This window comes from Phragmites australis, chromosome 12, assembly GCF_958298935.1.
Source record: "Phragmites australis chromosome 12, lpPhrAust1.1, whole genome shotgun sequence".
Classification (NCBI taxonomy): Eukaryota; Viridiplantae; Streptophyta; class Magnoliopsida; order Poales; family Poaceae; genus Phragmites; species Phragmites australis.
In genome coordinates, this window is record NC_084932.1 from 6,126,274 (window position 1) to 6,148,357 (window position 22,084).

The 22,084-nt window shown below is 48.2% G+C and overlaps 3 long non-coding RNA genes and 1 pseudogene across 4 annotated transcripts; 1 reads left to right on the forward strand and 3 right to left on the reverse strand.

Annotated features, from left to right (window-relative positions):
- Positions 1–2,547: 2,547 nt before the first annotated feature.
- Positions 2,548–6,073, reverse strand: LOC133886172 (uncharacterized). The gene is made up of 2 exons (XR_009903358.1): positions 3,208–6,073; positions 2,548–2,995 (listed from the first exon to the last, which is right to left on the reverse strand). It is a non-coding gene; the product is annotated as an uncharacterized LOC133886172 (long non-coding RNA).
- A 1,073-nt stretch (positions 6,074–7,146) lies between these two features.
- Positions 7,147–7,835, forward strand: LOC133886173 (uncharacterized). Of its 2 annotated transcripts, none has more exons than XR_009903359.1 (2): positions 7,147–7,286; positions 7,443–7,835. It is a non-coding gene; the product is annotated as an uncharacterized LOC133886173 (long non-coding RNA). The 2 variants fall into 2 exon arrangements; XR_009903360.1 differs by having other exon boundaries at positions 7,159–7,286; positions 7,401–7,835.
- Positions 7,836–9,679: 1,844 nt separating this feature from the next.
- Positions 9,680–12,724, reverse strand: LOC133886171 (uncharacterized; annotated as a pseudogene).
- A 6,710-nt stretch (positions 12,725–19,434) lies between these two features.
- On the reverse strand, positions 19,435–20,970 carry LOC133886174 (uncharacterized). The gene is made up of 2 exons (XR_009903361.1): positions 20,085–20,970; positions 19,435–19,994 (listed from the first exon to the last, which is right to left on the reverse strand). It is a non-coding gene; the product is annotated as an uncharacterized LOC133886174 (long non-coding RNA).
- Between the last annotated feature and the right edge of the window lie 1,114 nt (positions 20,971–22,084).

Below are 22,084 nucleotides of genomic sequence, written 5' to 3' on the forward strand. Positions count from 1 at the left end.
AACATACGTGCGCGCTCGCTTGCCTCACCAGGTCGGGGTAGGGGTGGAGGGCGCGGGCGCGTGGTAGCTGCATGAAAGGTCCACCGAAATCGGGTCTAGTTGCTTGCGCAGGTGCGACTTTCTTTTGTAGTTTTATTATTTTTGTTGCGTGAGCAAAAAGATAAATATATGAAAATCATATCGGTTATGAGTTTGATCGTGGCGCGTCTCAACCGCGCGATTCTCTCTCTATATATATCTGTCAGCCACCGTTACAAAGAATATACGCAATTAGAGTTTTGCCAATTTATCTCTGCTACACCGTTGCACGCAGTCTACTTCATCCCGCTGCGCCGGCGTGCACTGAAGAACAGGAGAGCATGTCTCCGGATCCCGTCACTCTTGGGATCTTGCATCGGGAGAGGGCGAATAAGGTTTTTGGAAATCGCTCGATGCGATTGCTCATGATTTGCTTCCTCTATATCATCGCGATCTACTTCGACTCTTCATCTTCGTCATCATCTACTTCTTCGACGTCACAGGGGCCTCTGCATCTCACGTTGCCGTCGGATACATACATTGCGATATGTTTTAGTTACCTAGTCGGAGTTTGTCAAAACTTTATCGAGTATCGTCGGATCTAGTCAGAATCCTACTTGGATTTAGTCGGACTTGGTTATTTGCATATGTTCCGGTTTATATTATATTTAGAAATTAAATTAAATTAAATCTGAAAATGCTATTCTATCCAACAAAAGCCACGGTGAGGAAGCGGACACAGTTGTTGGCGAAGTCTTTGTCGGTCTTGTTCATGCGCTCCAAAACCTTCTCTGCCCCTCTCAGTGCATCGATCCTAAACCAAACATGCACATGCCCACATAGCCCTTGAGCTTCGTCATCCTGGTCTCTTTTATCTGCTCGCTGGTGTTGCCAGCATCTTTCCTCTCATACTACTTAGTAATATAGTAGTCGAACCAGCTTCGCACCGTTTGAAAAAACAGAGGATGCATAGTGAATTCAGGTCAACCAGCAATGGTATATGAATTCAATTTAACCAGCGGAGCAGTGCAATGTGCATTCAATTCAACCAGCAATGCAATATGAATTCAAATCAACCAGCAATGCCATTTTCTAGGACCCCCTATGTAAATATCTTCATCTCTTATAGTACTCCAAAATCTTCAAGAGTATCTTAATTTGACCATCGGAGATGCGGTAGGGATTGACGAGGACACGAGGTCATCGAGAGTGCGGCGGAGGAGACGAATGGGAGAGGAGGAGGAGGATGCGAGGCGAATGCGAAGGCTAGGTTTTGTGATCAAGGCAAGGCGGCAGCGAGAGGTGTTCAAATTTTCGCACCGGTTAAGGTGGAGCCCGCATGGCGGGGGCCAGGTGGCCCCACCGGTCAGCATGTCCTCCCGCTCCAGTTGCGTTGCCGTCGTGACCTCCGAGACCGGCGAGCCCATTCGACATGGTTGGCTGACTGGTGGGGCTCGGCGGCTCTGCAGTCCCACCAGTTAGTCACTTCTTATTCATCTCCTATTTTAGGTCACGAGAGTTGCGCTGGGCCCATCCCAAACATTTTTCCTCGAGAGGTGGCGACGCGTCGGCGGGAGGCGACAGCGGCTTCGGCCCCGGCCGGCGCGCGGGTGTGGTTGCGCTCGGACTGCGGCTTGGCGTCGGCGGTGCTGTGGCAGCGGCATCTGCCTGCCTCGCTGACTTGGAGCCCTTCGTCTGTGACGGCGGCATCGACGGCGATTAGTGCGAGCGCGTCAGCAGCAACCGGCTGCGAGAGGAGGAGGTTCCGCCTCGCCCACGTATGCAACCTCGAGGGGGCTCCAATCTAGAGCACAAGAGGTCAGATTCGGGTCACCTTTTGCATCGATGTTAAGCTTCCTACATTTGTGTTGACGGACGGTGATGTTAGTTTCCTACCATTTGTGAACGGATACTTCTGTCATGATAAGGTCGTATGTGAGCTGCTACTGCCTGTGCAAATTTTGTAGCTATGGAATTACTGTGAATCTCAGCAGGTTCAGAACTTCAGATCATCTTCTTGTGGATTATCAAACCTACATAGTTCCTTGAAAATTGGAATTTATTTGAATTTTAATTCAAATTGAAAAATTTAGGACAACAAAAAAGGTATCATTTATGGTGGTGAACAGCACAAATGAAAATACAAGTTCCATGTCTAAATTGAGCTGCAAGCGAACGGCAAATCCTGAAGTTACCGCTTTCCAGTTGCAATCTGAAATCACTACATATGAAAGACAGGTTTATAAGTTTACAAGTAGGAACGCCTCGGTGGATAGTATTCCCACTTTTACAATTACTGCAAACAATACACGATTTTTCTCTCTTGCTTATAACAACAAAGTCCAGCAAAGGTGTCACAACAGCTGTTTCAGGCTCACAACAGCTGTTTCAGGCTCTGACGCTGCAGAAAAAAACTCTAGGTGGCATGATATAACTGCAATCTCAGTATTCTATAGAAGCCCTTGGTATGTTTTGCCGACATTGTATTGAGTGAAAGCAAATGTTAACACGAACAAAGTGAAAATAATGTGGTATCAGCTCAGGTGCTTATTATGCATTATCATCTTCTACTTGGCCCAGAAATAATGGGCTATATTGTTGATTTGCAGAGCAGATGAATACATAGACAATATCTGAAATCACTTCTAATGCCAGGTCAATAAGCTAAGGAGCTTGTGTGCCAGGTCGATTTTGCACATGATGACGTACATTTTGGTAAAAAAAAAAACTATATGTGTAAAGCTATATATGTACAACAAAAAAAAACTAGTGGCTATAACGCCTCCTGGTCCAATCTCTCGTTCCAGTTCAGGCACCTGATCAAGCTGCGAAACCAGTCACCATTTTGGTCAGATTTATTAACAGTTGGAAGCGGATGCTGGCTCATGGATATTCGAACAGAGTCTCCTCTTGATAATTGTTGCCTTCTTTTGCCGTCAAATGATACCCAAGCATTACTTCTTGCATCATCTGGTATCTGTTAAAGTTGCAAATGCAATGGCAGTTCCACAACAGGGTGCAAAATTTATCAGTCAGCAAACCGAGGCATGATATTGTGGGATAAAAACTGACGAGCTAAAGCTGGGAAAGTTTTAGATGCATATTAAATATTAATCATTAAGGGTAAGTTAATTGAGGTCGTATGGAAACAATAGACATTTCATCTGTTGTTGGTCAGTTGCTCAATACCTTTAATTCAAGCCGCGCGGAATCCGGAAGGATGACAGGTCAAAATGAAAGTGAGTGCGGGCAGATTGGAGTAAACAGCATGCAGGGGACATTTGGATGGACCTAGACAACAAAAACCCAATAATCATAGTTATTAATGTTTTGCCGATGGATATATGTAAGCATGCACGGGAGAAGAAACAATTCACTAGAATGTAAGGCACATGAATGCAGCATTACACCATAAAAAGCAAGCAAACAAGGAATAATATTGTTTCTCATTATTTAGCTTTGAAATGCTGCACTGCTAGAAGTACAGAGCTCCAAAAACTCAAAAGCATCTTCAGTGCAGCAACCAGATTCAATATTAAATACTTCAGATAATAAAGTTAAGAAACCAAATTTTTTGCTCATATGTGATGGAGATAGACTGTTCGTATCATTCCTAAAGTAAATGCTGAATGAGCCTGTTCTTTTGAAGCTTGGGAAAAAAGTGCCGGCCTCTGGGAACCACCTAACCAGTAGGCATGGAAAGCGAGGATTACTAGCCTTCTAGATGTTCTGCATACGTGTTTTTTTTCCTTTTTGAAACATGTACATGACACATGACATGATAGACATTATATTTGTATAACCAAAATATTGTCATTTCATGTAAAAGTAACAGCCATGTGCTTCATAAATAGGAAATATCCATTTGTTACATGGAGTGAAAAGCAATTGAAGAAACAAATGTCATGTCATAACCCTGGGAAAAATGCTTTTTTCCATGTCATGGATACAATTTAATGATACCCAAGATATATATAGGAAAATTAGTATGGACTCCCGGGAGTACATCCCTGGTGCATTTACTCCTACTAGTCGACGATCATCTGTCCCGTCTAAATTTCATACATTCGTATTAACCCTCCGTACGAGGTAGATCCAGAATCAGCCCCCCGGCCGAATCTCAAAAGAGGTCCCTCAGGATCCCCGCTTGCGGTGTTCATCACCGACAGTCGCCCTCGTCTTCGCCGGCACGAGAGATCGAGGATGTGGGCGCGCCTACACTCTTCGACCGATGGAGCTTCGTGATCTTTGCCACCTACGGATGAAGTCCCTGAAACGAAGTTGTAATGGCAAGCATGCAACCTTCCCAGTAGACTTCGAGATACCCTCAGAAGAGGGGGGGGGGGGCGGGAGATCATCCTCAACACACAATATCTAGCACATGCGATAATAAGTCAGATTTTAAGCTGATCATTTAGATTATTGAAAGTTGGGTTCAGAATGATCAAGGAAATATGACTTGCTTTTACGAAGGTCAATTCTCGACTAGTCTTGTCGATCGAGTCTCCTAGGTTCTTCATCATCGGATCCCGTTTTCAGTTCCTTCCTTGTGTCCTTGCTTAGCTTCTTGGCTTTAAGCCTATGCAGATTAACGACAAAAAATGAACAACAACTAAGCAAAGAAACACCAAAATAAAACCAAAGGAACACCAGACGAAATAACAATCGAGGAAAACGGCTAAAACTAGTCTAGCGAGAAGATGATTGACTACTCATCACGATGTGTGTTCTGACGTACAAACTAGGTGGGGTTAACTAGTGAGATTAGGTAAAGTTGTTAACATAACCTAAGCAAAACCTAATTAAGTCGCTATCAATTAGGTAGGCTCCTTACTATTATAACTGTCAAGGAGCGACGGTTAAGGTTTCTACGTATATGTGAGTGCACGTGTTCCGATATATATGTACGTGTGATATTTAAGTCTATATATATGTGAGCGTGTATACATATATACGTAAGTATATCTCTAGGTGGTTAAAACTATATGTGCTCAAGTATCGTAATTAATTACTCTAATCTATAGCACTAATCTAAGGTTATCTAGTAACTATTCTTAATTAACTAAAAGGGTTAAACCTACACTTTAAGCTAGGTTATTATTTGTGACTAAACTACGATTATAACCTAAAACATGATCACTAATATAGTCTACACTTAAATCTATTTGTCACCTAGCTAAAAGATTAAAACCTATTTCTAGGTTGCAAGTGCTATGACACAAAATAAAGCGGAACGGAAAATTAAATGAACTTTTAAAATCACAAGATCACACGGAAGATACATCATGATTTTAGAGAAATATTGACGAAAGAATAGTTAAAAATGGAGTTAGAACGGGAAAGATACGGTTCTCGGAAGATTTGTCGGAAAAAGGAAAAAATCTGGAAAATATGAGGAGACACTGTTTGATGGATTTGGTCTACGGGGTTATGGACAGAGGGAGCTTGTGAGTGTGGTGCATGGTGGACTGAAGCTGCGGACTGGATGGTGAGCTGGCGCATTGCACAGGTGGACCCAGTCCATGATTCGGTGGGCCGAAAGGAGCACGCAGGGGGTGGTCCACCGTGAGCCAAGGCAGGTGGGCCGGTCTGCTAGTAGGCCCCACGCGTCAGTATTGGAGAGTGGCCAAAAGATAAGGCCAGTGGCCAAAAGATTGGAAAAATCGCAGAAACCCCATATATCATCTCGATTTCGAGATTCCTCCCTAACGTGTTTTGTTGCAAAAACCCCTCAAAAATAACTTTGATTTGCAAAAACCTCCCAAACAGTTTTTTAATCCCAAAAATAGGTTTTCTTTAATATAAAAATTATGTAAATTCTTTAATAATTTAGATAAAAGTTTTAAAAATGATTTCTTTGGTGAAATAAATAAAATAAAATATTTTAATTCTATTAATCTTTATATATGTTTTTCAATGATAAAATAAATATTTTAATTATGAAAATAATTTAGAGAATTTAGAATAATATTTTAATAGGTTTTCTATGTTTTTAATTATGAAAAATAGTAAATAATTAGAAAATAACTTTTTTAGCAAAATAATAGATTTTCTATGACCTTTTTGGTCTGTGAGGAGTGTGTGAGGCCGGCTCGGAGAGTGAGGGAGAGAACAGACAGAGAGAGAGAGAAGGCGGCGACAGAGGGGCGCGTCGGGGGAGAGTGGCCGGCCGGAGAGAGAGCGGTGGAGGTCGGCGGCGACTCTTCGCGCGAGGGAGAGAGGAGGAGCAGAGAGGGCAAGATGGGGGCGACCGGGGAGAAGAAGCCGGCCGGGGAGGAGGAGGCCTCCCGGCGGCGGCGGCCTTGGCCGAGCGGCGGCCCGGGGCTGAGTTGGGCCCAGCCCATTAGCGCAGGAGGAGGTGACACCGGTGGGAGGCCGGATCCGGGCGGCCGTGGTGGATCTTCGACGGCGGCTGGGCACGTGGCCGAGCGGCGGCGGCGGCGCGCGCCAGCTGCGCATGTGGAGGTGAAGGCAGCGGGAGGCAGGGCGGCGTGGGCCGAAGGCGCAAGGGAAAAATGGCGGCGGCACCAGTGGTGGGCGACGATGGAGAAGTAAAAGAGATGGCCCCGATTTGAGGGCCGAATCCTTCGGCGGTGGCTCGCCGGTAGCGTCTCATCGGCGACGGCCCGAGGTCGAGCAATACCTTGCCCGGCGGCAGACGGCGACAACGGCGGCCAGGGCGAAGCGCCGGGTGCCTTGCGATGTGCCTGTGTGCATTGTGTGGATGTATGTGCTCGTGCAGGCGTGGGGGGAAGAGCAAGGGGATGGGCGCGGTGCTCAACGAGGAGAGAGGGGAGTAGAGGGCGACGATACAGCGGCTTGGCGAGGGAGCAAGACTACGGCGGGGCTCAGCTTCTCTTCTTGGCGTGGTTGCCTTGCTGCTGCTGCTGCTGTGGTGTGTTTGGCGGTGGACGAACAGAGGAGGGAGCTGCTGCTCTGTTTTGGAGGAGAAAAAGGAAGAGCATGCCGTGGGAGAGAAGATGGAGCTTGGGCAGTTTGCTTTTGCTGCTTGCGTGAGAAGATCAGGTCGTGGCAGTGTGAACGGAGTTGGCGGCTGCGGCGGCGAGCGCTGGTTGTGTTTGGATGGTCTGCTCCGCACGTGCTTGCATCCGCTCGTGCGTATAAACTCTGAATGACGAGCGTTTGGTTGCCAGTACAGAGGGTGCAGGCTTGCATCCGCACGTGCAATTTGTACGCGTGGATGCAGGATGGAAGGCACGCGGGAATCGGTCGTAGCTTTGGATGCAGGCTCGCTGCTAGGTTCATTGGTAAGTGACAGTAAACTTTCTCATGTTTCAGATTTAATTTATTAAATACAAATTTAAATTAAACTTGCATCCGTTTATCGAATCAACTAAATACTCTTTTTTTTAAAATTATAGTCTCTCTCAAACTGCTTCACCTCGTCTAAAATATACATACAGCTCTATGAGATACCGTACAGACAGACACCTAGCTGACTGAGATGAACAGTAAGGAGATAGATGGACTGAGGAGAGCAAGAGGTTGAAAGTCGTCGATGAGTTAATGGAGTTGTGATGGGAGGAACAGTGGCAGGTGGCAGGAGGTGGTCGGTTGCTTTTCTGTGTGTGAGAGACTCGGAGAGAGAGAGAGTGATGGACTGAGAGAGAGCAGGAACAGAGAGGGGCCGGTGATGGAAAAGATCTGAGAGAGGAAAATATCTGAGTAAGAGAGAATTTGAATGATAATTTCAATTAGATGTATTTGAATTTAAACTGGATTTAGGATAATTCAAATTGAACATGAATCAAAATTTGTATCGAACTGAATTGAATGATCAAAAGATTATTTTAGGATGCATCTGACTATAGGCTGAAAGATTTGAACTCGCACCTGAATACGAATCCAATGGGATTTGAAAGAATCTTAATCTGGCTAGTATCCCAGCTTAAAAGAAATGATCCAAAGGTTTAACAGGGTTCGATTTAGACGATGATCTGGAAGATTGAATTTCTACGAGTCGAATTGGATTAGGAGTCAACCGAAAATGAACCAAGACAGGATTCGAATTTGAGAGATATTCAAATTCGAATCGCCACTCAAAGAACCAAAACACCAAGAAACCAAATATGCACATGATCAATTCAGTGCAAGGTTTAATTCAAAAACTGACTGGTGAATTTTGGAATACATAGTCCAATACTAATATACATGTACATACGAATATATATATATATATATATACACACATATATAATTTCTGGATTTTATATTGGCTTAATTATTTAAGATTTTTTTTTAAAAAAGGAGTGAATTTTGGCTATATTCTAAATACTAAAATGCAGGGTGTTACATATCTATCTCACTTAAAGGGAATCTCTTCCCCGAGATTCGAAAGGTTCTAAGAAGGGATTGGGAAATTCTTCCATCAGATTTCTCCTTGATCAAATGTTGCTTATCCTTCGGTGTGAATACCACATGATGCTCGTCAAACTTAACTCTTGTCCTTTCGGCTTGACAAATTGCTACCTCCAAAATCTTAGTAGGACTTTCTTGATATCAGGGTTTCGGTCGAGGGCTAGTTAATTCCACTGGGACTTGCTCTACTAGGATCCTTTAATGCTTCTTAACTGGGGCATGCAGAACACAATGAGTATATCTGACCTTTCTGTTAGAGGATCTGATCCGTAGGTGACAACTCTTTCTGTGGTAAGCTCTTTGTAGGATCCAACATATCAGGGAGCTAATTTTTCTCCAGGTCTGAAATCTCCGGGTACTTGAGAGGAATCTCTAGGTACCTTTAATCTCTGACATCAAAACGGGTCCTTTTCTTTGGGTGTCCTTATAGCGTTTAAATCCATATAGTTCTCGCACTTATTTCAAATTAGATAGTGTTCCATATTTCAAGTGTGTATACTACCGTTGCTATCTTCCAAGTTATAAGCAGGTAATCTCATTCATGTAGCTTCAGCTACCTTGACGTATAAACTATGATTTTTCCTTCTTGTATGGGTATACATTCAAAACATTTATATGATGTATCTTAAAGGCTACATGTTCCTGACATGTCCAAGGTACTTCTTGGGTTATCCAATTTCACCGACTTTCTTGAAATTATCTCATATACTTCACAGCTGGAGCACTAAAGATCATCTTGCGGGTTATGATTATGCTTGATTGTTCCATCGATTTATCCAAAATCTTCCCACAAGAGATTCTCCAACAATCCTTCCATCGAAGAGTCTTGTTTTTTGATTACTTGACTAGACGTCCTCAAGGAATTCCATGGCCATTACTTTTAGAGTTTTCTTCATATCCTGGTTGATTAACGGTAAGTCCAGAAATAATCCAAATATATTCTGACCTGGGTAGTTTCGTATTTATTATCCATCCTATTGGCGATCCCATTTGTCATGATGTATAAATCGTATTATATCCACGGAATTTTGTCATGATACCTGGTACTTCCAATATTCCAAATCTCAAGACATTTATTCAATTGTATCCACCAAATAAGTATGTTTGATATCCCAATAATCAAATTTAGTCCATTGATAAATCATGGGGATGATCTAACTTCATACTTCACCCTTTTCAGATCCAATGATGGTGTCTTAAGAAATCAATTATCCAGAAATTCTATGGCTAAACCTTTTATATCCAATTCCGTTATTCTCTTCTGAATACCAATATCATCATCTAGTATTCCACCGAATTTCTTTGATTATCTAAGGGTTGTCTTGCCTTTTTCGACATTTTGTCGATGACTTCTCTTAATCCATTAGGTCTACAAATAATCCTTGGGTTCTGTTTCTACAATCTCTACTAATCAGCGAGGGTCTAGCTATACTTGTCCGGTAGCTACCCTTGATTCAAACTTAGGTATACAGCATTTAGGTGGTGTCTCTAATACAGCATTTTATGGACAATGGTGAGCTTTACTATGGAAGATGCTCTAACGTAGAGTCACACACTCACACTGGAACTCCCACCGCTACCCTGCTGGCCTGCTGCTGTGACTGAGGAAGATATTTCCTGTCGCTGCGGCGAAGCCGAATCGCGTGAACGAGAAGACCAAATCGAGAGAGTGATATGGATGGCAAAGTAGCCCAGCACGGCGACGACCAGCGCCGCCACGTTCCAGGACGTCTTGCGGTCCCTGCTGGAGCCGGTCGCGTAGGCCCCAAGGAGGGCGAGCAGATCCAGCACGATCGCCACGTTCATCACTGTGAACCACTTGTGCTGCTGCAGCGGCTTCGGCAGAAGCATGATGATGACTACGATGGAAGCCACCAGGGAGATGGAGTTGCAATAGAAGAAAGCGTGGTACCGGCGCCTCCTATTGTCGTGCATCACCGGGTGGCCTGCACGGTGCCCGTCGGCGGTCCTCTGCCAGACCCCGCCGGGCGGATCCAGGCCGGCCTGGTACGTGACGCTCGCCACCAGGATTCCTAGCAGCATCAGATACTTGCGCTTGGCATGGTTCCTCTTGTCGTGGCCCTTCTTGGTGATTGCCTCCTCCTTCTGGCCATGATCTTCTGCTGCTTTAGCCGGCTTGTCCCCTGTCAGCTCCTTCACCAAGAACCACAGGAGCAGCAGGACTAGACTAAGAGAAACTACAGCCCCCAGCACGATGATGGAGAGGGACGTTGTCAAGTGCTGCGTGCTCCCTGCGGCGTACGCGCCCAACAGGGCGAACAGGCCCGCCACCGTGCAGACGGAGAGTGCATAGCTCCGTATGGCCGGCCTGTACAGGTTGGGGTTCACCAGGAGTATGATGAGGGCGATGGACAGCATGAAGCTCACCGAGTTGCAGTAGAAGAAGGCCATGTAGCGGCGCGGGAAGTTGCAAAGGAGGATAGGGTCTCCGGCGTGGTGCCCGGAGGGCTTGTCGTCCCGGAGCAGGAAGCCTCCTGGAGGGGTCAGTCCGGCTTGGTAGGTGATGGTGGCAGCCAGGATCGCGAAGAGAAGCAGCCGCTTCCGCCTCTTCTCCACAAGCCCGTAGTTCTCCCTCATGCTGCTGTCCAGCGTGAAGAAGATGATGTGGATCACCACATAGACCAGGACGGCGCCCGCCAGGGCGCTGACGTAGACGGAGGTGCTCAGGTCCCGGCAGGTCCCGGCGGCGTACGCGCCGATGAGGCCGAACAAGTCCAGTAACATGGCTGCCTCCAGCACGTGGTGCTTGAGCAGAAGCTTATTTTGGATCAGCACGATGGCGACCAGGGAGGCCACGAAGGCCGCTGAGTTGCAGTAGAAGAAGGCCTTGTACCGCCTGGGGTTCGTCGTCAGGAGTAACGGGTCGCCAGCCATGTGCCCGTCGCCATTGTCCTGCCAGATCCCACCCGGCGGATCCAGGCCCGCTTGGTAGGTGATGGTCGCTGCAAGGGTGGCGAGCAGTAGAACAAGAGAGCGAGCCTTGTCCGTTGCGTCCTCGTGAACGGATAGCCCTTGCTCTTGCTCCTCCCTGCAGGTAATTAGTAGTAAGCGGAGAGAAGCAGGCAGCTACTCCGTTGCAAGGAATTGTGGAACAAAGAGAGAAAGAAAGATGGAGGAGACGCTCGCTACCTGCCATCGTTAGCATTCCAACGACTAATAACCTTCACTAGGAATAGCACACACACCAGGACGGCAACGACCAGGCACAACACGTTGGCAGTGGTGCGAGTCTCCCTGGTGCTGCCGGCGGCGTACGCCCCAACGAGGCCCATCAGCGCGACCGTGATGCACCCGTAGAGCCATGACCACAACGCCCACCCGCGAAGCTTCCTGTCCAGGAGCACCACGATGGTGAGCAGGGACGCGACGAACGCCGTGGTGTTGCAGACGAAGAACGCCTTGAGGCGGGCCCCGTGGTGGTCCCTGAGCATTGCTTCGCCGGGGACGTGACCCTCCGGATCATTGTGGTCCCAGAAGCCGCCAGGCGTGCTCAGCCCAGCCACGTATGTGACGCTCACCGCGAACGTCGCCAGCAGCATCAGGACCTTGCGGGGCTGCTCTCTTTGCAGCATGTCGCCGGGCTCGCCATTCTGCTGGTGTTCTTCCCGAGCCGACGAGGCCTGTGATGCCAACGAGGCCAGCAGCAACTGAAAGACGAGGTAGATGACGACGGCGGTCACCAGGAGTGTGGAGTAGACGACAGTGAGCTTGTCCCGGCAGGTGCCCGCGGCGTAGGCCACCATGAGGCTCAGAAGGTCCAGAACCATGACGACCCTTAGCGGCATCATTCTGATCCAGAAGGCCTTCCGCTCATGCAGTACCGCGAGAAGGAGGATGAGGACCACGACCACGAGCGACGATGCGAACGCTGCGGCGTTGCAGTAGAAGAACACCGCGTAACGGAGGTAGTTGGTGTCCCGAATGATGGGGTCCCCAGCAACGTGGCCGCCGCCGGCGTCAGTGTCCTGCCAGACGCCCCCCGGCGGGTTGAACCCCGCCGCGTACGTCACCGTGGCCACCAGCGTGGCCAGCAGCATCAGGTATTTGCGTAGACAGAAATCCCACGGCTCCCCGGCCGCCATTGCCGGTTAGGCTAGCTAGCTTCAGATGCGAGCGTGACGCCACTCTTGTGCCGTTTAACTAATGTGTGAGATGCCGGTGTGCAATGGCCAATGGCAGGGGCAGCCATATCCCTACTGATATATACCCACACTTGGGACTGGAACCATCTAAATTCTAAACACACACATGCTATGTCAAACACTTAACCAATTTTTCTAGTCTTCTCCAGGTCCATCCCACGGGGACCCACGGTAGAGGAAAAAGACAAGGAATCTTGTTCATGGATCGGTGTCCTCCAGCGGGGTGAGTCGAATCAAACTAATGCCAGATACAATCTCCAAGTATTTGATGCCAGTCACTCTCAATCTCCAATTATTAGATGCCCGCGAGGGCCAAGCCCTACGTCACTAACTGTACGTCATCATCACGTGGCAAGTCAACACCATTATTGAAAGAATTTATTTGGGGACCGGGATATGATTCCGAACCCCCTCCTGGTCCCATATTCCATCGCTAGTATACATCTTATCACTTGTTCTACTCTCGACTAAGGATAGGTACGTTGCTACATGTCAGCCGTTTCGTAGCTTATCTCATTTATTGACACGTAGGATTTTAGATGATATAGAGGAGAGAGGGGAGGTGGGGGCTCATGGTCCTCTGAGGACTGGCAGGGCGCAGGGCATGTCTCTCCGGCGATGCCTGAAAGGAACACATCGTGGTGCAACACTGAGATCATGCGACGTGAGGCCTGGGGACATGGCTGAGGCAGCAAGGATTTTCAGGGACATGCCCGAGAGGGACGCTGTCTTGGAATTCCTTGATTGGTAGGCCTCATGCGGCAGATAAATAGAGTACATGGAGGCCACGAAGGCTTAGAGATAGAAACAGGAAGTACAGGCCGTGATTCTAGGAAACTAAACACGGAAACTATCTAAGCTGGCCTCCGGCGATAGCGCTGGATACGTGCGCCTACTGCCGCTGCATGGTCCTGTGGAATACGTGAGAAATAATGCGCTAACACGCCCCCACAGTTGGAACGTCGACATCAACCACGACTGGAGACATTCAAACTGGACCGAAACTCTGTAAAAACAGAGGTGGGTAGGCCCTTGGTGAATATGTCCGCATACTGCGAGGTAGTAGGCACATGAAGAACTCGGATCTCCCCTGTGGCGACTTTGTCCCGAACAAAGTGTAAATCGAGCTCAACATGTTTGGTACGCTGATGCTGCACCAGATTTGTTGAGAGATAGACCGCATTGATGTTATCACAAAATACCACAGTGGAACGCCTGTGACAGAAGTGAAGCTCCTGAAGTAACTGCCGCAACCAAGTGACCTCTGCAACTGCATTAGCAACAGCCCGATATTCTGCCTCTGCACTGGAACGAGACACAGTCTGCTGGCGCTTCAACGACCAAGAAATCAAATTATCACCCAAAAATACAGCGTACCCCGAGGTGGAGCGACGTGTATCAGGACATCCAGCCCAGTCGGCATCGGAGTATGCAACCAGATCACAACCAGAGGAACGATGCAACTGCAGCCCATGGTCCAAGGTGCCCTTAATATAGCGGAGAACGCGCTTGATCAGTGCCAGATGCGGCTCACGTGGATCATGCATATAAAGACAGATCTGCTGCACAGCATAAGAGATGTCCGGGCGGGTGAAAGTGAGATGCTGAAGTGCACCAGCGAGAGCACGGTAATCAGTGGCGTTAGCAACGGGAGGTCCATCAGCAGAGAGCTTGGCACATGTGTCAACCAGAGTGGAACAGGGTTTGCAATCAGTCATGCCAGCACGATCCAAGATCTCAAGCATATAGTGGCGCTGGGACAAGAACATACCATCAGTGCTCCGAGAAACAGACATCCCAAGAAAATGATGTAGGCTGCCAAGATCCTTCATAGAGAATTCCACTGTAAGAGAATCAATAATGCTGGGTAGTAGAACTCCAGAAGAGGCAGTCAGAATGATATCATCAACATAAAGGAGCAAGTATGCCATGTCAGACCCACGCCGAAGAACAAAGAGAGATGTATCGGATTTCGCTTCAATGAAACCAATGGACTGAATAAAGGATGCAAACCTGCTGTACCAAGCACGGGGCGCCTGTTTCAAGCCATAGAGGGACTTATTAAGGCGGCACACATGATCAGGCCGAGATGAATCAACAAAACCAGAGGGCTGTGCACAATAGACCGTCTTGCTCAAAGTGCCATGGAGAAAGGCATTCTTCACATCCAACTGATTTATGGGCCAGTCGCGGGATAATGCCAGAGATAGAACCGTGCGGATGGTGGCTGGCTTCACAACGGGACTGAAAGTCTCACCAAAATCAATACCAGGGCGCTGTGTGAAGCCCCGAAGTACCCAGCGAGCTTTGTAGCGATCCAGTGTACCATCAGGCTGCATCTTGTGCCTGTAGACCCACTTTCCAGTAACGATGTTGGCACCATGAGGTGGAGGCACGAGGTTCTAGGTGTTGTTAGCTTGGAGGGTGGTGAATTCTTCTATCATAGCATCACGCCAGTTTGGATCAGCCAATGCACTGCGATAGGTCTTCGGAAGAGGAGACAACACAGTGGCGTGCAGGTCAAGAATCTCCTTTGGCTGGCAAAAACCGCGCTTCCCCCGAGTAACCATAACATGGTCATTGGCGACGGTCGAGACTGGAACAGCGCCTGGTGGAAGCAGTGCGCCGGGACCAGGCGCGCTCGCAGGCTGCAGTGAGGAGGAGACCGCATCCAAGGGAGCACCCGGGGCCAGAGGCAGCCCAGCATTGGAGGCCGGGGGCGCGTGGTGGCCCGGGTGCGGAGGCGGCCCAGAAGACGCCGAAGGCCCAGCGTCCGCAGGGGACCCGGGCTCCGTGGTGGCTGCGGACGGCCCATGAAGTGGGGCAGCTGCGGACGGCCTGGTGGAGTCCGAAGGGTCCAGCGTCCTGCTGGCAGCAGCTCAAGAAGAGGATGCATCGGGGGCAGCGAGAGACCGGCCGGAACCTGCAACACCTGTACCTGCAACAACTGATGAACCAATAGGGCTAGGCACATGGTCAAACTCCGAAAGAAATTCAAGGTTGGATGAAGGGAGAGGTGCAGGAAGCTCAGCAAAAGGAAAAGAAGACTCATCAAAGGTGACGTGACGAGAAATAATGAGACGGTTTGTGGCAAGATCAAGACAGCGGTACCCCTTGTGTTCCGAGGGATATCCTAAGAAAACGCAAAGGGTGGACCGTGGAGCGAGCTTATGTGGAGTGGTGGCGGATAGATTAGGATAGCACTTACAACCAAAGACACGGAGGTGATCATAGGAGGGATGGACACCGTACAGCGCAAAGTGCGGAGTCTGGAAGTCAAGTGTCTTGGTTGGGTGGCGGTTGAGGAGGTAGGTGGCCGTGTGGAGGGCTTCCACCCAATAGGGCGCTGGAATGCTAGCCTGAAACATTAGAGAACGCATGATATTGTTTGTGGAACGGATAATGCGTTCGGCACGACCGTTTTGGGGGGAAGTGTGTGGGCATGACATGCGAATGGTGGCACCATGAGTAAGGAGGAAGGAGTGGGCGGAGGAGTTATCAAACTCCCGACCGTTGTCGCACTGAACGGTCTTAATCGTGGTGCCAAACTGAGTAGCGACATAAGAAAAAAAGTTAGAGAGAGTAGAAAATGTGTCTGACTTGAGACGTAAAGGAAAAGTCCATGAGTAATGTGAGCAATCGTCAAGAATTATGAGATAATATTTATAACCAGTAACACTAGCAACTGGGGATGTCCACAAATCACAGTGTATTAAATCAAAATTCTTGAGAGCACGAGAGTTGGACTGAGTAAAAGGGAGGCGCACATGGCGCCCTAACTGACAAGCATGACACAAAGTTTCTAACTCACTTTTATTACAAGCATAATCTAAAGATGGCGCTAAACGAGATAAGGACTCATGGCCAAGATGACCGAGCCGGCGGTGCCAAAGCACGGGAGGGGACGTGATGGCGGCGAGGATGTGAGGGTGGGCTGGCGGTCGAAAAGAGTAGAGCTCCCCAGAACTATTGCACCTGACGATCACGTTCCGCGTTACCAGATCCTTCACAGAGAGGCCAAAAGGGTCAAATTCGACAGAACAATGATTGTCAGTGGTGAAACAGCGAACAGATATGAGGTTCTTAATAATGTGCGGGGAGATGAGAATATTATGTAAATATAAAGGACGATCTATCATAGGAAAGGAAGTAGCCCCTATGCCAGTAACGGGTAACAAGGAACCATTGCCGACAATAATGTTCGGTGGGGTAAATGAACTAGGTGGGCGAACATGAGATAGAGAGTCGGAGTTTGAAGCCATGTGAGAGGAAGCACCTGAGTCCATATACCAGGTGTCGCTCAGTGGAGGAGTGAGGGTCATGGTGTTGAAGTTGTGCGCCAAGGCCTGTTGATCCCATGACCAGGACTGCTGCTGGGGCTGCGCGATGTGAGGGGCACCGTAGTAGGGTGCAGGGGCGGACGGGCCTGCGAACTGCTGCTGGAGAGGCTGCAACTGCTGAGGTGCGCCGGCGACAAAAGCCTGGGGACGAGGAGGCAGTGGCGCAAGAGGGGGGTGCGGGCGCGCGCCGGGCTGGCCTGGCCAGACAGCAAAAGTCCCCGTAAACGGGTTCCAGGTCGGCTGCCAAGTGCCAGGCGGGCGCGTCTGGCCGCCCTGTCCGCCCCCGTTCCCGTTGGAACGCCAACGCCGGCGGTTTTTGTTGGAGCCGCCCCCGTTCCCGGTGTCGGAGCCGCCCTGTCCGCCCTGGCCGCCAGCGCTGAAAGTGCCGCCGTGTCCCGGGACGCCGCCGCCAGCCCCGGTGGAGCCACCCGGGTTTGAACCACCAGGGCGCGGCGCCGGAGGGCGCACTGTTGTGGTGGCCACGAGCGTCGTCTGAGTGGAGGGCTTGCTGGCGATGGTCACTTCCTCGATGAGCAGATCCACACGGACGTCAGAGTAGGTCGGGAACGGACGCGTGCACTTGATCAACGCCGCCATGTGGGAGTACTGCTCGTTCAGGCCCCGAAGAATATTGAGAACAAGGGTGCGGTCCAGGACCAGCTCGCCCAAGGTCCCCAGAGCGTCCGCCATACTCTTCATCTTGTTGCAATAATCGGTGACAGAAAGATTACCCTGAACGAGAGTCCGGAACTCGGCATCAAGAATGATGGCACGAGTCTCCTTATTGCCGATGAATTGGTCTTCGAGGCCGAGCCAGATGGAGCGCGACGTCGGGGACGCGGTGGACACCGCTTCGATGAGCTCGGGCGACACCATGCCGAACAACCACGACTTGACGGTGCAATCCATGCGGTGCCAATGAGGATCCGTAGAGAAATCGTCGTCGGAGAGCACCAGACAGTCGAGGGCGCATTTGGTCACCGTGTTGAGGAAGAGCGTGCGCCACCGGCTGTAGATCGTAGACGTCTGCTCGAGTACGAAGGGGATCATCGTCTTGATGTTGGACACCGCGACGGCCTGGGCATGAAGCTGGGACTGCTCCAGGTTTTCGTACTCGGCGAGATGACGAGCAGCCTCCTCCGCCTTGGCAATAGCTGCCTGGGCCTCGGCAGTAGCCGCCTTGGCCGCTGCGACAGCATCGGCTACAGCCTGCCGGAGCGCAGCATCCTCCGCGGCGGCGCCGGACTGGGAGGTCGTCATCGAGAGGATAGGCGCACCGGCAAGGAGAGCAACGGCGGCTCGTGAGGCGTGAGGTCACACGAGAGAAGGAAGAGGGCACGATCGACGGGGGTGCCGACGGCAGGGGCTGGGAACGCGTCGTCGGTTTGGAGCCCGATCGACGGAAGGACGCCGCGGCGAGAGGCCAACGACGTTTAGGGTTAGCGGAAGCTAGGGGATCGATTCCCGTCTGGTACCATGAGAGTAGATTAACTCAACGCAATGATTCCATTAGGCCTCATGCGGCAGATAAATAGAGTACATGGAGGCCACGAAGGCTTAGAGATAGAAACAGGAAGTACAGGCCGTGATTCTAGGAAACTAAACACGGAAACTATCTAAGCTGGCCTCCGGCGATAGCGCTGGATACGTGCGCCTACTGCCGCTACATGGTCCTGTGGAATACGTGAGAAATAATGCGCTAACATGGTGGCTATGCAAGACATAGGATGTATGATCAAGCGTTAGGCATTTTCCGAGAGATGCAGGATCATGGCAGAAAGAGTTTTGTCTCATGACAGAAAGAGTTCGATAATAATGACAGAAAGAGGTTTGTCTCATGACAGAAAGAGTTCTCTCACAACATCTTCTAAACACACCTTCGATGCCAGTAATACCCATGCCATCTATAATATATCCTACCTTAGCCCACAAAAAATTAGTGTACGATATATCCTACCTTAGCCGACAAAAATTAGTGTGGTGCCTATGTTAATTAAATTCCACAACAAATTTGTTTTCTGAACTAATCAAACGGGGCGTTCTTTAGTCCGTCCACCAGTTCACATGATCAAGTGGCAACTGATTATAGCAACATCAAATTAGAGTGCATTATTCTATTGGTCATGATATACTGGAGTAAATGAAACAATGAAGCATACAGTTTAAAAATTAGTTCCAATAAGAGCAATACCCTAGTTGATCATGAAAGAGTAACAATTGTATGACAAGTTTCACTTGATCACAGCAACAGTACCACAACTAAGGCAACATGAATATGATCGAGTGGCAATTGTTTTAGATGTTTGATCAGTTACCTGGCGTGTTTATCTTTTGCGGAAGGGACTTCGTTTTACCACTGGTCAAGGGGCGTCCAATGGTTTCCAAAACGTATCTTAATAAGTTTTGTTTCCCTTCTTGTAAGAGAGATAAGTATCAGTGCATATGAAAAATAGGATGGAAGGAGTTGCAGAATTAAAGGTAGGGGTTATGATAAGTATTAATGTTATCAAGGGCTATAGTGCAGGATCCTTGGATGAAGAACCCAACAAAACAGAACATTGTAGTGCCCAGCTCTTGTGGCTACAGGAGAAGTCACATAGGAACATTTATCTAAGATTATTATCAGAATTGAATTTGCACATGCAACCCCTAATCTATTATAGAACATCATCTGTATACCATTATGAAACATTGCCAACAGCCCTAATCTATTAAGCCCCTCTAAGTTTAATGGTGTATAACATCAAAATTATGCATGCAATGTCCATTGAGTTTTGGGCAGAATTCCTTTTTCCTTATTGCAAGCTTTCAACAGGTCTCCAACTGGAAAGGGAAAGAGTCCTATTGGCATCTCTTCGCTAATGTCAAATGCTGCAAAGATTGCACCTATTGGCAAAGATAGCAATCGGTCTAAATATGATTAAGTATTCTCAAACAGCAACCAGTCCATTGCAGCTTCATTTCAGCATTCTCACTCATACCCAATCTGCTTAGCCTTGTTTAAGGTCAGGAAATTGATGTGTTGTAGATCGCAGAACCATAGCAACCTCACCAAACAATATCATTTACAGAGGTCATACAACCTGACTACGCGCTGCATCAAAAAGGCCCATGCGAAGCTAATTATGTACAGATAATATGATGCTCAAAATAAATTACAAGCACATATGTAGAGTGCACTTACAGTTATTCCTCACTGAAGTACACGGCGGCGGGTGAGAATCAGGAGCGGCAACAGAACCATGCGATGATGTTGCAAGTCACTAATTTTACAGTACCGCAGTAAAGTATATTGTAATCTTAACATCTCTCTGTTGCCGCTCGGCAATCCTTTACAAGCAGAGGAGCAATTTGCTCTGTCTTACAGACGCACTGGTTCACAAGCAAAATTGCCAGCGACTGATTGACCCTGAAAGATTATCTACAGCTACAGCTCAGAGAATTCAGACTTCAGTTTTTGCTTCAGCGCGCGGCGTCCACTTCACCACTCTGACCTCGCCGGCGAAGACAACGTCGACCGACCTGAGTGAGATGGTCTTGACCTCGCCGTTGCAGCGAATGTGCCCTCTCGTCTTGGGGTTCGAAGCGGTGGTGTTAGCAGTGGAGGCAACAGCGCGCAGACCCGAGGCAGTGGTGGGGGCCGGCGATGGGGCCGGAGACGCCGACGAGCGGGGCGACAGGCCAGTGAAGCAGCGGCGGATCCAACGGTAGGTGAGGCGGTGGCGGCGGCTAGGGTTAGCGGCGGCGTCGTGGCGGGGACCGGTAAAATGGAGCGGCGACGGGAAGATCTAGATTGGCCAGTGCAAGAGGAGGCGGGGAACTCGTCGATGGCGGCGGTCTTCGGCTGCGATGACTCGGCGGCGACGGGCGGCTCGGTCCGGCGGTGGCGGCTCGGGGCAGCGACGGCTCGGGTCGGCACGGATCCGGCGGTGGGAGGAGGGAGGAGGAGGAGGCGCGACAGCTGTGGGAGGAGGAGGTGGTGGTGGCGCCCTTCCTTGGACGGTCCGGGCGTCGGCGGACTGGTACGAGCGGCGGAAGAGGAGTGGGGGAGGAGAGGACGAAGGAGCGGGGTTAAAAAAACCGTCGGTAACCGCTCAAAAATCGCGGTTACCGACCTTCCCGGTCCGATCCGATTTCAAAAACCGTTCGGTAACCGAAATTTGAATTCAAAAATTCAAAAAAAATAAAAAAATTCAAAAAAAAAATCAAAAAACATCTTAAAAAACTAGACACAATTCTAAGAACTTCTGTGAAATTTTTTTTCAAAAATAATGTCGTTTGCATCATATTCTATAGGGAGAAAGTTTGAAAAAAATGAAAAAAATTGAAACGTGCGGCTCAATTATTAACTCACGTTAAGGAAAAGTGTAACATGCAAACACATATTTTTCTTGTATAAAACGTATTTTAAGAGAACCTTTAAAATTGATTTCACTTTATTTAGAGTTTTATTAAATTCTCTATGATTTTTACAAAGTTCACAAGCCTAAAGTGAATATGTTAAGAAACATCACTGTAATTAATTTTTTCATGTCTACTATTATTTTTTCTACGTAAATCATAATATAAATAAGCTAATGAAAGTGGTTTCACTAATTTTTAAGGTGCGATGGGTCAGTTATGAATTAATCTAGTCGCAACACATTTACACAATCATGCATGTTACAATAACTAATTCATGAGTTCATATATTTTTAAAAGATATAGGATCATGTAAGAAGACTAACAAAATTAGTTTCATGATTTTTGGATTAGCAAAGAGTAAACTATGCATTTACCTTGGTTTAACAAATAAAATTTCTCACAGAAAATTTTGAACTTTTTTATGAGTATAAATACTTTTATCATGTAGATAATGTTACAAGGAAGCCAACAAAATTTATTTCACTTGATTTGAAGCTCGGATGAATTAGTTATTGATTTTACAAGATTGAACCCTTTTTAGGTTTTTTGTTGAACTGCGCTGAAATTCGATAAAACCGCTCGATAAATCGAGAAAACCGAGCGGTTACCGAGCCAAACCGCTCGGTAACCGACCGAATCAAAAATGCGAGAAAATCGCTCGGTAACCGACCCAAACCGCTCGGTAACCGACCCAAACCGCTCGGTTACCGAGAGGGCAAAAACATGATTTTTTCGCAAAAATTTAAAATTTGCCGAATGAATTTTCTCCGAATTTTTTTG